We start from the raw sequence: 14,645 nt of genomic DNA on the forward strand, positions 1-14,645 counted from the left end.
CCTGGACTGCGTACCCCACAACAGTGGGGCGGAAGCACACCAAACAATGAAGGTGACTCCAGCCACGCTGGGGATAGATCTAACAGAGACCTGCAGAGGATTTGTTGTACAACCAGTTGCAGGGATGTGCTGAGCCCTTGTGGTCACCGGCAGGGGAGGGCAGCCCCGGACAGAGACACTGCTAGCACGCTGCCACACACACAACACTGAATGGTCCTCAGTTAACCTATGAGAATGACGCATGAACATGGTCCTCAACCCCCAGAGATGCAAACACTTGGGGAACAGCGAAGGAGCCTTGCAGGGGGAGAAGAGGTGCTCCAGGCGAGCACTTGGAGCCGTTGCAACCTGGGCTGAGAGGAGACACCACTACGGACAGCATCAGACAGGAGAGCAACTGAAGAGGAGAGTAATGTGCTGAACACGCCCATCAAGAACGAGCGTAGTAAGCTGGGGTTGAGCCGGTGGAACTCACTGGTAAATACTACTATGCTGCACGTGTCCTGGGGTAACACCATTACAGTGGGTGATAGGACGTGAGGCGTCCCCCTTGTGTTCCCTCTCCTACCATGTTGAGCAATAGAGGTTGGTAATATCGCAAGAAGGTGATCCCGGAGAACATATAATAAGGGAGGTAACTGCGGTGGTGCTGTGGACAGTGTTTGCTTCGCTACCAATTAGGAGACTCTAGAGAGGGGATCCACCCTTAGCAGAGAAACCTCAGCACACGCACACATCCCCTATCCACTGAGACCTGTGACACCCCGTAGAGTACAAGGAGGTAAGGGGGAACCGCGAAACCCAAAGATCAGCCCAGGAGGGCAGAACACTGAAGCTACAATAAAAACAACCCACTAGACAATGAAAATGGACTACTGGCTGCTGGAGCGGCTGGTCCCTGGCGCTGTGGGACTATAACACGGCCACCAGGAGGACAGCAAGACACAGAAGGCACAGGACGCAGTGCACAGCACCCACATAAAGACTGGAGAATTGCGTGTGGGCAGCAAGGCCTGGGGCAATCATCGTGATGTCGAAAGCGGGCAAAGGAGGCAAACAACAATCCAAATTACAGTTCGACACTCCCTTCCAAGTTATAAACCACAGATCAATGGATGAATCCATGTACTGGAATGCTCAGCCCACTCCCCAGAACCCCTCAGGGGCGTTCCGAGATATTAAAGAAATGTTCAACCAGCTACAGAACAGTATACAGTCGCTGGACGGGAAGATGGACACTCTCGCGTGTAAGGTAGACTACATGCAGGTCCGCCTTGATAAACAAGGGGAGAGACTTGATGAAGTGGAGGGGCGAGTGTCCACTGTGGAAGATGAATCCTCGTCCACGTCCAGAGAAATGACGCGAGTGAAATGGGCCCTGAAGAAGCTGACTGATGAGCAAGAGGACTTAGAGTCCAGGTCCAGGAGGAATAATTTGAGAATAGTAGGAGTCCCTGAATCGGTGGAGCAGAGATACATGGAACCCCTGGTAGAAGAGATACTGTGCAAGTCTCTGGGAACCGAGGACTTCAAAGCAGTATTTATAGTGGAAATGGCGCACTGAGTATCAAGGGGGAAGAAACCGATTCCCGGAGCCCCACTGTGCCAGATTATAGCCCGCATGCTGAACTACCGGGACAGAGACATTGCTCTCTGTAAGGCCAGAGAAAAGGGAACTGTGACCTACAAGGGAGATACCATCAGACTCATCCCGGACTTCTCAGATAAGGTACAAGCATCTCGGAGAAAGTACATAGAAGTAAAGAAGAAAATGTGGGAAAGGGGCATCCGCTAGGCTATGCTGTTCCCAACCAAATTACGGATAGAACATGAGAGGCGAGCAATTTATTTCCAAACTCTGGATTAGGCCAACGCTTTTCTTGAACTACAACCACAAAACCCCAGACAGCGAGGAAATAATGGGTGACACTGCACCCAGAGTGGCATAGCCTTACACATTGGTGATGCATGTTCTAAAGTAGGCAGTTTGACCCAAGGGCAGCCGGGTCACAACTGTCAATGTAGCAGAGAGAGGGTGTGGTGGATGACTGGACACTAAGCTACCCCTCATGCAGAAGCTTAAGTTTGAGAAGAGGAGGGGGAGGGAGATGACGCTTATATGTTGGGGTGATCAGTAGGGTGCAGGGGAGGGAGTTCAATATACAGGCAGGTTGGGGGAGGGGGTGGATAAGGTAAAGACAAAGGGGTAGTTATGAGTCTTAAGGTACAGCTGAATCATGAGGAACTCAATCACGGCAAGCATCAAGGTGTCATGTGGGTAGACTGCTCGAAGATTAAGAAATCCATAATGGGTCTGTTCTCAAGGGAATGCAATGCCAGGGTCGCTTAAATGCATCACATGGAATGTAAAAGGGCTGAACCGTCCATCTAAGTGTTGTAACGTCCTGTTATATATGCAAAGCATCAGGTGAGAATTGCGTTCTTCCAAGAGATGCACCCAACATCGGAGATAGAATCAAAATTTGGGAAAAGCTGGGGATGGCATCAATATTTTTCCTCCTATTCCTCGTATGCAAGAGGGGTCTGCATTCTCATTTATAATTCAGTAGGGTTCTGCCAGACTACTACAGTTAAGGATCGAGAAAGGGCAGGGACTTGTGGTGCAGGCAACTATACAAGGCAAACTATATATGCTGGTCAATTACTATGGCCCGAACCAAGACAAAGTAGACACACTTGAATGGATCGATCTTCCCTTGGGGAAGCTCACGCCAGGGGTGATTGTTTGGGCAGGGGAATACAATGCGGGCATGAACCCATCACCCGCTACCGAAGGGGACTGGCAAATTGTAGGGCATGTGCTTAACATGGGAGAAATATGAAGGATTAGGAACCAAGGAACACAGCAATACACACACCACTCCTCTGTCCACAACTTAGCGTCACAGCTGGATTTATTCTTGGTCTTATACATGCTGATGGGGATGGTCACAGGGGTGGCGATCCTTGCACGTACATTCTCAGACCATGCCCCGGTATTAATGAGCCTCAACCTAAAAGAGGAGACGAAGGGCTCCGCCCGGAAAAAATGGGAGTTGATATTTTGTATTGCAATGACATAGAAATGGGATATAGTTCTCTAATGCGCATCCAACATGGCACTAAAGACATATGAAGCCCCTACATACACTACCTGATTAAGCAAGCCCAAGAGACAGGCAGTGACTTATCACAACCCCCAAGAGACACCCAAGTTACTCACCGTAGTGACTTAGTCCCCTTTCCTCCATACTGCATGGGCGTCCCTTCTGAGGGATCGGAGACGGAACCTTTTTCACCAGAAAAACCTTCTTCCCCTTTAAATTTAGAGGAGCGCAAGGGTGCGGCCCAGGGAGCATGTGCTGCCCTGACTCCGCCCTCTGGCGCCACGCCTCAGTCCCCATTGACGTGTCGACAATAGATTTTTTTTTTTATTGTTCATATTAGCCAAACAGAATTTCGACTTTTTACACAGTATATCAAAAAAAGAAACTGAAACATTCCTTAGTACAAAATTATACAATCACAAAATCAACTAATTTTAAAACTTAAAGTAGTCTCACTATTTCCATTGACAGAAAAACTTAATTACCAGCAGTTATTCTTTCCCAAAAATCATTAGGATCGGGCCATCTCCCTCTATCAAAGAACCTCTGCAATCGCCCCTGAATCAAATCCCTTGTTCCTGAGCAAGATAGAATTAGATGTTTCATAGGTTCTTTAACGTTTTCATCATATTCTTGGCATATATTCGATGGATACACACACTTATCACGAATATGCAATATTTCTTGCGTCGGCAGGATATTCAATTTAAATCGAAGAAAGTTTATCTTTGCCTTAGGATCTGGGAACTGTCTCAGATAGGTAGGAAGGGTAGCTCTCGGTCTGTCATATAGGGAAAAGTTAGTAGACAGTTTAGCTGCCCTTACCCCCTCAATGGTCCTAGACCAGTCCCTTCTCTTAATAAATTCCTTCGATCTCAAAGGGTTGGAATTCAGGGTATCGACATCCTTAGAATAGATTTAACATTGCCTAATGACACTAGTATTATTAGGGGGGAGGTTGGTGGACGTATGGAGGAAAGGGGACTAAGTTAGTCACTACGGTAACGTCCCATCCCTTTTCCTCCATACTGCATGGGCGATTACACCTGAATGTATCCCCAGGGTGGAGAGGAGACCCTCCTTAAGCAAAAAGGATCCTGAGAACCACCTGTCCGAAAGCCCCATCAGATCTAGAGCCGGCATTCAAACAGTAATGCTTGCAGAAAGCAGAGAGAGTGGCCCAAGTGGCCGCCCTGCTTATTGCTTATGACTTGCCAAGGGACATGGCGTTGGAATACGATGGCAGTTGCTTTGGCCCTGACTGCATGGGCGTGCATGTTGGCTGGAAGCGGCTTGTGCTGGCCCTAGTACGCTTCCTTGACGGCCGAGACCATCCAGCGGGATATGGAGGCCTTGGAGGCCTGATAGCCTCGTCTTGAGCCTCCGAATGTGTCAAACAGGGTGTCCAATTTGTGGAAGCCCTTGGTCCTGTCCAAGAAAAATTTTAGGGCACGTCTGACATCCAGGCAGTGCAGCACTCTCCGAGCCTCGTCCTTGGGATCGGCAAAGAACGTGCCAAGGACTATTTCCTCGTTCAAGTGGAAAGCATATGGCACCTTGGGCAGAAATGCCGGGTGTCTCTGCAGGACTACTTTGTCCCTGTGAAAGGTAATATATGGTTCCGAGGCGACCAGCATCTGTATTTCGGGGACACTACGAGCCGAGGTGAGGCCGACTAGCAAGGCCGCCTTGTTGGTGACCAGCCTGATGTCCGCGGACACCATTGGCGTAAACTGTTTGTGCGCCAGTGCGCCCAAAACTATGTTGAGGTCCCACACAGGGTGCGGCCTCTTGACAGACGGGTAGAGCCTTGTGAGCCCCGTCAGATGTTTCTTGATGATAGGATTGGAGAAGGAGAAGATCCCCTCCTCTGAGTTCCTATAAGCCACAATGGCTGCAAAGTATGTACGGCAGGTGTCCACCTGCACACAAGAGTGGGCGAGGTGTGCCTAGAAGGAGAGCACATTGTCCAAAGTACATGCCAGTGGGTCGATTTCCTTGCAGTCTGCCCCGTCGCAGAATCTGGTCCATTTACTTTTATAATGGGCCCTGGTAGCCTTGCTCCTTGTGCCCTGTATGATTTCCAGATTAGCCTAAGATAGGCTGAGGTGCTGCAGCATTACCTGCTTAGGTACCACTCTATGAGGGCTAGTTTCTGTGGTGCGGGGTGGATGACACTGCACCCCTGCTGCGCCAGAAGATGTGCTGGGCCCATCTGGATGTGAATCGGAGGCAACTCCGAGAGGCTAAGCAGCTCCGAACACCATGGCCTTGCCAGCCACCATGGAGCTATAAGAATGATGTTGAGTTGGTACAACTCCTTGATCTTGCAAATCACTCTGTGAATCAGCGTTGTGTGCAAGCCCTCGTGCCGTTCCACTGAAGAAGAAATGCGTTGCCCAGGGAGCTGGGGCCCTGTCCCTGCCAGGAGGCGAACTTAGGGCACTTCTTGTTGTGCCAGGTGGCAAAGAGATCCACCTGGGGATGACTCCACCCGTTGAAGATCTCCCGAGTGACTAGTTCATTTAGCTGCCACTCGTAATTTGATTTTTTTATTTTTATTGTAACATATAGTTTATACAAGATTTTATTACACATAACAACATTCACTTCAAGCCTCTTGGCTTCAACCTAAAATATCTTCAAAAAATCCTACTAATAACATCATCATAATCAAAAGCATCATCGTCTTCGTCATCATGATCATGTTCTTCGTCAGCAGACCCCCAACATCTGATATAAGAGTCATATGCTACTCCTCGTCTGCATTACAAGGGAGCCATTATTGCATCCATAAAATCCACCACAGCACAGGTTAAGTTAGTGTTTTTTCCGGCCAACATCAAAAACCACCAATCCTGCATATAACCAGTTTGGGGGACAAATTTGCTGAGATGAATTAGTCGTTTGGAATTTAATTTTAAGCATTCTGTAATCAAGTGCTTTGATGACTCAACTGAGACAAGACAACAACTACACAGATTGTTAGAAGTTTCTTTGTCATGCTTTAGGAACAACATTTCCTTGGTCTTATAAGCATTTAGCCTTATCTCAGGAACTGGTCTCTGTGATGCCGTGATGGAAATTTTGTTAAATACTGCGGCAACTGGTCGACGCCACATGCAGCCGTTCCAAAATAAAGAGACAAAGCTAATTCATCACGTTTTTCATTGTTTTATATCCAGTTCCATCTCTTTAACTTTTTCTTTGCTGCCTGTGGATTATAAAGAGCCGTGTCCATATCGACATCAGCAAGGTTCAGGAGTGTGGAATTTTGTTGGAAGCTGCTAAGATTCTATAGGGCACAGCCGTATTTGATAGGCGCATTTTCCTCAACACTGCTACTGATTTCCACAGCACTGTTCAATGCAGAGAATCCAGACACAGCTCGTCGGATAACTGTCATGAAGATGTTAGCCGGTAGTTTTCGAATTTTTCGCCAGAAAACACCGTCTAAGTATGTCCAGAAGCCTTGAGTTATGTTCCAGCCTGCTTCACTTCCAAAGTAAAGTTGGAACAACATTTTTTAAGTAGAACAGCAGTATTGGTGTCATTGTGAACTTTCCATAAGCTGCGTGCAGCTTCACTCCCTGTAAAGCAAATTTTCTCATACGGAGTGACAGAATGACCAATCTCATTCTCGAATTGACTTATTAAACAAGACTCCCAGGTATCGTATACAATGTGTGGACTGAAGTGGCTCTCCATCAACTGTCCATCTAAATGTCCTGTTTCTTTTGCCGGCTTTTGGACCAAAGGCCACAATTTTTTATTTTTTAGCATTTATTTCAAGATCGCTTTGGTGGAAATAAACTATAAACTTGAAGATCATTTAATAGTCTTTGAAGCCCGATCTGAGTGGTATCCATCAGCACCAAGTCGTTGGCAGAAATGGCCTAGCTGATTTGCTGGCCATTTATTCGAGTTGGAAAAGATTTTGTAACTTTCAAGGCATTTGGTAGGTCCGCGATGACATGCTTGTCGAGTTGTCTGTCTGGATGAGGACCACCTTGCCCCTGAGAAGTGGTAGGAATGCTCTGAGCGCTAGCAAGATGGTGTTCAGCTCTAACCAATTGATGTGGTTTTCCTGCTCCTGTCGTGTCCAGGTGCCGTGGACCGAGAGATCATCCAGGGTGGCTCCCCAGCCCTGGAGCGAGGAGTCTGTGGTGATGGTGGCCTGCGGGGTGGCAGCCAAAAGCGCTTGCCCGTCCGTAGGTTGCAGTCCCTGGACCACCATGCTAGGTCCAGGTGGAGAGATGGGGGAACGTTGATCATCTCGTAGTGAGAGCCCCGCCTCCGGTTCCATGAGGCCGCGAAGTGCAGCTGAATCCTCCTCATCCTCAATCTCGTGTGTGTGACGGCTAATAGGAGCGTCGTCAAGAGGCCCAGGAGATGCTGGTACCACCATGCCGAGGTCACTTCTCTGCTGAGGAAGTGGGTGGTGGCCCTCTTGATTTCCGAGATCTTGTCCTCTGACTGAAATACCTTCTCGGAGCACGTGTCCCAGATGAGGCCCAAAAATATCAGAGTTTGCGTGGGCTGCAGCTGCGACTTCTTGAGATTGCGTGAGCAGCCCAGATCGTGCAGTGTGTTCATAAGGGCATGGCAAGAGCGGTGAACCGCTTCTGGAGCTGTAGCCCTGACGAGGCAGTCATCGAGGTATAGGTAGATGTGGAGGCCCAGCGCTCTGAGGGCAGCCACTGTATTCATGAGCCTGGTAAAGACGCTGGGGGCCGAGCTGAGGCCAAAAAGAAGGACTTTGTATTGAAAATGGTAGCCCATGATCATGAACTGTAGGAAAGAACAATGGGGCTGCCCAATGGGGATGTGTAGGTATGCATCCTTCAGATCGAGGTAGTACATTCAGTCTCCCTTGCACAATGTCTCTGTTATAAAAGCTGGCGTAACCATCTTGAATTTTTGTAGGGGGTAAGGAGAGGTTGAGGGTGGAAAGGTCCAGCATCACTCTTAGGACCACCTGATTTTTCTTCCTAATGGCGTAAAAGCCCAAGCCTCGCTGCGAGGCTGGGACTTTCTCCACTGCCTGGCTCTCTACAAGCGACCGGATCTCTGCCAGCAGAGTTGCTGTCCCAACTTGAGGGGGAGGAGGGAGGAGAGGCTTGGATGGGTAGACAGTACCCTGTGGATACTACGGAGAGGAACCAGGGGTCCGCGAAGTTCTGGCACCAGAAATGTGCATGGAGAGCAAGCCTGTCCCCCACTGGAGACACGTGGACCCGGAGGGACGTGTCATGTCTTCTTTCCCCCGGAGGCTGTCGCGGAGAGGGGACTGGAAAAAGCCCTTACCCCCACCCCCTTTTTGTTGCTAGTCTGGCTGCCTGGATCTCCGCTCCTGGAAGCCGTAGAACCCTCCGTACGTATGCCCCCTGTCGGAGTGCTGCTGTGACTGGGTGTATGACTTGGGCGTGGTCTTTGTCAAGATGGATAAAGACTTGCCCGTTTGTGAGCAGTTTTTCTTCTTGTCCAGCTTTTCCGTGGAGGAGTGGAAGAGGTCTCTCGCCTCTAACGGCAGATCTAAAATGCGTTCCTGGACGTCCGGGTTGAATTTCGTTGCCTGTAGCCAGGCTGTCCTTCTCATGTCCGTGGCGACAGAGATGGCACGGTCAGAGGTGTCAATATGGGCCACGGTGGATTCCATGAGGTCCTGCGCCACCATCTTGGCATCAGCCAGTCCTACCTTAAAACGGTATTGGCTCTGCGTAGGGAGTTCCGCGAGGAAGTCCGCAATTTCCCGCCATAACCTTTGGTTAGCGGCAGCCAGCATGGTATCAGCGTTGGCCTGGCGAAGATGCAAGGATGCGTTGGAATACAGCTTCTTCCCGTACGCCTTCAAGATCTTCTCTTCCTTGCCTAGCAGCGTCGCCGAGGAGGAGGCCAAGGATGGGCCGATAGCAAGAGTGTATCCCCCTCCATTTGCCTGTGCTTGGCATCCAGTCGTCGATTGACCGGCTGGACAGAGTGGGGCTTGAGCCAACCCTTCTTGGCCAGGTAGACTACATCGTTTGCAGTGGAATCCCTATTTTGCAGAGGGGCGTTGTGCGAGGACAGCTAGAATCCCCTCTGCCGGCTGCTCAACCCCGGGCTGAGATAGGCCCAGGTACTCCCGCCGGACCTGCAAGGCGTTCGTGGAAGGCCCTGGCTGAGGATGGTGTGTCAGGATCCTCCTCCTGTGGATCAGTAGGATCCTGCGGAGGTGGAGGAGTAGTTGGAGCCGGAGGCTGGGGTACGGGGACCAAAGGCTGAGGAAGAGGCAAAGGCTGGTACGGAACCGCCTTGGAATCAGCAGGGGAGCCGGAGGCAGCGGCTGCGCTGGGGCTGGGAGCGCAGGCGGAGGAGCTTGTGGTTCCACTAGCATGGTAGGCAGGACTTCCCTGATGGCGTCCTTGAGGATAACCCCCATCCGAGGTGACTTCATGAGCCAGATGAACCTCTCTAAGAACCCCTTTTCACTGACCTGAGGTGGTAGGGGTTACTGACGGGTAGGGGTTACTGTCGGGGTAGCCGGGGGCTGCTGGAGCCGCTGCATACCCTGCATACCCTGCCCGTATGGACGCAGTGGGAAACTGCCCTGAGCAAAAAGGATAGGCTATAGGCCACGTACCTGGTTGAGGCCAGTCCCACCTTGACACTCGTTCTTCGCCGGACTCCTGGAATGGCGTCGGACAGGTGCCTCTGTCTAGCACGGCGGCCATCTAGTCGAGCTGCCTGCAACGTGTTGCTCGGCTCAATGGGCCCAGCCTCCTCCAAGACTCTTGCCTGTGGATCACAAGGCCTACCCTGCCCCTCGGGCCGAGACACGGTAGGTGTGACACCATCGACCCAGGGGTCGGTAGAGCTGTATTTAGGCACCCCCTTGGACATATTGTCAGTATTAGGGCAGAGCCCCTCGGATGATAATCCGGTACAAGAACCTTCCAGTCCCTCAACACTGTCAACGGGAGAATCCAAGGATCCCTCGGCCCGAAGGCCGGTAGCTGAGGCAGCCTCGTTGCACATGCTGGTAACAGGACCTGAGCGGTCCCTCACGCGCAGGGTAGTCCTTGGGAAGGAGTCTTCCCTTGTGGAGTGTGATGGAAAATAGAGGCCCTACCTTGGGCCTGGCTCGACGCTTCACGAAGTTCTTGAGGTCCTCTGGAGGTGACTTCTGGAAGAGCTCCCTCTAGCTAGCTAGTCTGTTCTTTAGCGATTTTGATGACAGGGCGTTGCACGCTGAACAAGCTTGCCAGCCGTAGTCTTGGCCAAGGCAACGTAGGCAGAGGGTGTGGGGATCTGAAGTTGGGAAGTCTGTTGCAGGACACCTGCTGTACCCTGTGGAAGTCAAAAGATACAAATGAATAGGTCCAAGGATGCTAGGCTCAGAACAACACCTCCACATGTATTATCAAACTCTGCATTGCTAAGGAAGGAATCACTTTTCAATAGTATGTTGTAGAGATAAATCTCATTTTTTTATATTAGAGTTGTGTGCAAAAAGACATAAATCCAACATTTAGAGAAATTAAGACATCAAAATGGTGTGCTAAAACAGAACAATCAGACAAAAAAAACAGAAAGATATTTACAACACACAGTGCCAAAAAAACATTTTTTGGGACAATCTCCAAATTGTGTGTGTGCAACAAACCCGACTCCTATTAGGATTTGCCAAGAAATTCACATATTACAGTGTACATATTCAAGTCAACATTTGTGGAAAACACATAGAACAATGGTGGGTACACAAAATTATTTTTCTTGCGTAAACAGCATTAATGTGCTGTAGTTTTGGGGGGAGTAGTGCGTCTACACCAGGTGTTTCAGCCGTTTCTAGGTGGGCTAGGTGTGCCTCTTCTTTAACACGACCTTCATCAGGACGGTGTTCTGTGTAGATTGACGTCTGTGCTGCAGGGGAAGGAGACTACAGTCAGGGGGGTGTCTGAGCCAAAATTATTTAGTTTGAGTGAATCACGTGTGATTGATGTAAAATCAAAAAGCACATAGCTTACCTATGGGTTAATAGATTTCACAGGCGCTAAATTTGAGATCTGCTAGCTGCATGGGCTGGTCTCTGTATGATCCTGTTGCAAATAACAGAACGAGAGAAGCAAAGGGAGGTTGAAGCTAAACATGTCCCCGTTTAAAAAGGCATGAAAAAAAGTTCAGGGAAAAAAGTCTTACCTCTCGCTGGAGGTCGAAAAATGCTGATCCAGGGTGGTATCAGTGGGAAATAGACACGGCTTGCACAGCTAAAAAATATATATGGCTGAAGGTGAGTGTGGTTACCTAGTTACAACTGTCTCATATATATATAGCAGTAAGTGCAGGGTTTATTTTAAAGTACCTGTGAGGGTTGCAGCATGGGCAGCATGTCTGCAAAAAAGTACGAGCTGGAGCTCCTCAGGCTGCTGAGTCACAGATGAGACTGCAGGGGCCTGACTGCAAAGCGTTGGTAACGCTGTTGCTAGGTCCCTGTAGGTATTTATATGTCGGCCATCTTGGAATGGCCCTAGGATCGAGTGGGAAACAAAATGATGGATTCTGCTCCATCCGGGGGGCACAAAAAAAGCTCAATCAATTTTGGGTGTGATTAGTGTCAACGCGTGTCTAAAAAGTTAATTTAGACAATATTGTCATGGCAACCGTAAGCATTGCGGAGTGGCATTGGTTTTTTATACTCTGAAACAACATAGCTAATGGCCCCATGAGGTTGTGATTACCGAAAATACTTCATTTCAATATGTTGTGGCATGGATCACAAAATGTATATGTGTCTCAGGAATCTCAGCAGAGAAAAAAAAACATGATTAAGTAAGTGGACAGTTTGTATTGTATTACTAACAGCCCGAGAGGGTGAGAATTAGGGCGTGTCGCCTGTAAACTTAATACATAGTTTCATAATGACAGAAAACATTTGGAATTAACAAAGAAAGTATAGTTTTTCATGTAGGTGATTTCATACATTGACCAAAAAAACAAAAAAACACACAGAGTGCCATAATGTCTACTGACTTCTGCATTTCAGGAAATGAAAAATGATCATAGTGTTAAGAAGTTCATAGCTCATACTCAATCATTGGGCACATGTCATTACAGGAAAGACTTCCATTCAACTGACACATTTAGACCAGCCTGAACGGAGTTAAGTCTGTGGACCCACCGTTGTTCTAATTGGGTCAGCGTTTTGTTCAGATCCCCCCACGCTTTGCTGGTTTCACGTTTTGGAGGACAAAGCATCTTATATCATTATCACTATGGTTCTTACTGATAAAATGCTCTACTAGGGGCTTGTCTGCTACCTTGTTCCTGATACAGGAACGATGTTCAGAGATGCGCATTTTGATGGCACGTGTGGTTTTTCCTATGTAGAGGAGTTTGCAAGGGCATTGTATTACATATTTGACACCCTTCGTGTTACAGTTTGTAAAATCTTTCATTATCCATTTAACTTGTGCATGTTCGAAAGATTTCTTTTGTAGGGTCAAAGGGCATGCCACACATTGACCACATTTGTGATGTCCAACTATCGGAGGTACATCCCATAGTGTGTTCTGTGTTTGTGGGGGTGGCTCTATGAAGGTGTGTACTAGAGCGTCTCTTAGATTTCTGTTTTTCTTGAAAGCAAAACATGGCACATTGTGCAGAGTGCCGGGGTGTTTCACCAAATGCCAGTTCTTCTTGATGGTTTTCTGGATCAATAGGCTCAAAGGTCCAAAAGTGGTGACACATACCAGTCTTCCCAAATCTTTTTTCGGTTTGTTTTCCAAACAGATTTCTCTAGGTGTATGTTTGGCTCTCTTTTTGGCTTGGTTGATGGCCTTTTTTGGATAGCCTCTCTCTGCAAGTCGTTGGGTTAGTCCTCCCGCATGTTGTTGGAATTTTGCCAGGTCTGAATAATTTCTTCGTATACGCAAAAATTGTCCGTAAGGTAAATTGTACTTTAATCCCATCGGATGATAACTTTGGAAGTGCAACAAAGTGTTGCGGTCCGTGGGTTTTCGAAACAACTCAGTTTTTAGTCGATCCCCGGTCTTGTAGATATGCAGATCCAAGAAATCTATTTGGTGGTGGTCCCAATGCATGGAAGTCGACATGCGCCGGGGAGGAGCGTGACACCTGAGGACCGAGTACCTGAATGATAAGAAAGACAAAAAACACAAAGAGAAGAAGTATCCGTGCGTGGAATTACATGGCCGAAGCCAATCCCAGGAGCGCTGATGAATGCAGCTTGTTCCCGTCGACTGGGAAAAGAGGACTGGAGTGTGGCATCAGAGGGCGGAGTCAGGGCAGCACATGCTCCCTGGGCCGCACCCCCACGCGCCTCTAAATTTAAAGGGGAAGAAGGTTTTTTCTGATGAAAAAGGTTCTGTCTCCCATCCCTTGGAAGGGACGCCCATGCAGTATGGAGGAAAGGGGACGGGACTTAAGAGTATGAGGAAGCAAGAGAGACACAAAGCACTGGGGCGCTAACCACAAAGAGGTGATTAAACTCAACATGGACCAGACACTGAACGGGAGATGTGATGAGACTTTTAAATAATTTGTGGTACAAGTTTGCACATGATACTTGTGGAGTTGAGATCAAGAAAGTAATACCTTAAATAGATGTAGTCACCTACTGGAGGGTGTTGCGAGACATGGTTAATGTTGGCACATGAGTGCCGGTTATGTTGAAAAATGACAATAGAAATACGTTTCTTTTTTTAAAAACGATGTCCTATTGATGCCTTATCCCGATCAATGGGACTGATTTTGGGAGACCCAGACTGCCTCTCCATAAAAGGCCCTCAACGCAATCAAAATTGTATTCACTCGATTGGTTATGTATCTCCAGAACACAATATATACTTGGGACTACTTTTGCCTCGTAGAACTTAATTACAGGCTTTAATTAAATTTCCCATAATGATTATGTAAATATTTCATCTGAGTGCCTTTTCGATAATATACTTAGTCATTCTATATTTCCCAGGGGAAGCCAAGATTTGAAAACCCAAATAACACAATTTGCGAATGTCTTCAATAGGCTGGCCACATAACACCCAATCAAGTTTCGTGCTTTTAGTTCCGGTCTTTTAAGTTCATGTTTTGAACTTCGCTGTGTTTATTATTAGGGCATTTTCCTTCCAGTATATCAGAAAAAGACGAACTCACAAGATGTGCCCACTTTGGTACAGTTCATTAGCAGGATGTCGTCGGCATAGGTTATCCAGTGTACACTATAACCAAAGAGCACTGGTGAGAAGAGCCTGCATCTGTCCAAATCTTGCCCCAAATCAGCTAAGTAAAGATTAAATAGAACGGGTGAAAGGACACATCCCAGATGGAGGGGAGAGAGCACAGAATGAGCACACAAACTCTCTCGCCTTCCCCCAACATCTGCTCTGGTGTACGTCAGCCAGCCGCACGCGCCCATTCTCAGTGCAGTTTACTTCCAGGTCAAAAGCACATCAAGTGATAAGCGAATCTGAACAGCGACCTACAGGGTCATTGATTTTCAACAATGGTTGTCTGTCTACTGAAGCCGTTCATGCGTTTTGC

At 48.2% G+C, this 14,645-nt stretch overlaps 1 protein-coding gene across 2 annotated transcripts in view; it reads right to left on the reverse strand.

Moving 5' to 3' along the window:
- The window catches only part of HPS5 (HPS5 biogenesis of lysosomal organelles complex 2 subunit 2), a 1,306,927-nt gene that overhangs the window by 286,129 nt on the left and 1,006,153 nt on the right, over nucleotides 1-14,645 (reverse strand). The window lies entirely within an intron of this gene.

Source organism: Ambystoma mexicanum, chromosome 11 (genome assembly GCF_040938575.1).
Source record: "Ambystoma mexicanum isolate Mex_15411 chromosome 11, UKY_AmexF1_1, whole genome shotgun sequence".
Taxonomy (NCBI): domain Eukaryota; kingdom Metazoa; phylum Chordata; class Amphibia; order Caudata; family Ambystomatidae; genus Ambystoma; species Ambystoma mexicanum.